The following is a 1,719-nucleotide window of genomic DNA, read 5'->3' on the forward strand; positions in this document are numbered from 1 at the left end:
ATCTTTAATGTTAAAATATAAAACTCAGCAGGATTTCATGTTAGAATTTTTTTCAACCCATCAACTTCCGCTTATCACTTTATTCCGGGTCTGGAGCCTGTCCCAGCTGTCTTTGGGCGGAAGGCAGGATACGTCCTGAGCTGGTCGGGACTTCTTAGTGATCCAGAGGAAGCCCATTAATTAAACTATTATTAAACCAGCTTTTATATTTTGACTCTGGTCCTTCGTCAGCTTTTGTTTGGACCAATCACAGCTGTGAAGTTTTGAAAATTTAAAGTGCGCATTGAGGAAACAGAAGAGCAGTTCAGTCCTTGAACCTTTCAAACAAATAAAATCTTTATTCAGAGTTTAAACTCAGTGTTGCTGCTTCCTGTGGATATTTATTTAGGTCTTAGAGGGAAATCTGTTCCAACTCAGTCCTGAAATGTGTTTTTATCTCAACATTTAAGCATCCTTCTTTGTTTTTGTCACGAGTTCTGATGCAGTATTGAAACACATCATGTTATACGCTCTTACTTCGTGGATGGAAAAATGTTTGTTCAGTGAATGATTTTCAGCTGATTCTGAGAAACACAAACACTACTCCCCTACAAGGAAAAAAAAGAAGAAACGTTTTATTAATTTTAATTTGTTTAAAAGAAGTCCGACTGATCAATAATCAATAATAATAAAACGAGTCAGCTAGGAGTGAAATGTTGGTGATAATCCCTGAAAGTTCAGCAGGTCAAAGTAAAGCTGCAGGATCGTCTGTAAACTGTGGTGATGTTTGCAAGAAACTGAAAATAAGATGGTGTCTGTAACAGAGCAGGAAACAGTGAGCTTTCAGCGCCACCATCTGGACAGACAGCCTCATTTCAGCTCAGACTGTAGCTGAGTGTTGATGTTCAAACTGCAGCATTTCTGTGATTCTTTGAATGTTACTTTGTACATTTGGTGAAGCTGTTGCTGCTGTGATGCTCCTCCTCTATAACACTCATAAGTCAGCATATTACTGTGATATATACACTGTTTGTACCTGTTCTGTTTATTTCCTGTATTTACCTCTGAATCTGTTCACACAGATGATTCCTGTGATGAGAAGCTGTTATCAAATGATTTATATTCTCTATGAACTTTTCTGTGATAGAAAATGATTCAAACTAAACTCAATAAAACACTTTGTAACTCTGTAAACACAAATGTGACTCTATTATTTCCTACAGTGTTAAACTTGAATCAATGCAGAAAATCAGAGTTTGTCCTGACTGTTGGAGCATGGAGGGATTGTGTTTTCCAGATGTGTTCCAGATGCTGCTGTTTGGTTCATATAGTTCTTTCCTTCCATGAATCCAACATGTGAATGTTTGAACGATGGAATCAGTCACTCAGTGAATCTTTTCAGTCCACTGGGACCTTGTTTGGTTTCCATGTAGAAGAGCTGAGGTTCCTGTGATGATCCTGTTCTGGAAGCAGAATAAAGTCCAGCAGGTAACCAGACAGCAGCTCATCTTTGTGTCCTTCACACTCAAAGTTCATGTCAAGTGAAAGCAAAGCATCACTTCCTGTAATTATAACTGAATGCATGTCATAGTTGTGAGACTAGTTGTTGTTTGTTGCTACAGTTAAATAGTCTAAAGTGGTTTTCTAACATTAAATCAGATGCATCACATGCTGTATTATACTGTAGTTTACTGATTCTTTGCATCAGCATTTTACTGCAATAACAATAAAACAAATCTA

Source organism: Astatotilapia calliptera, unplaced genomic scaffold (assembly GCF_900246225.1).
Source record: "Astatotilapia calliptera unplaced genomic scaffold, fAstCal1.2 U_scaffold_14, whole genome shotgun sequence".
NCBI lineage: Eukaryota > Metazoa > Chordata > Actinopteri > Cichliformes > Cichlidae > Astatotilapia > Astatotilapia calliptera.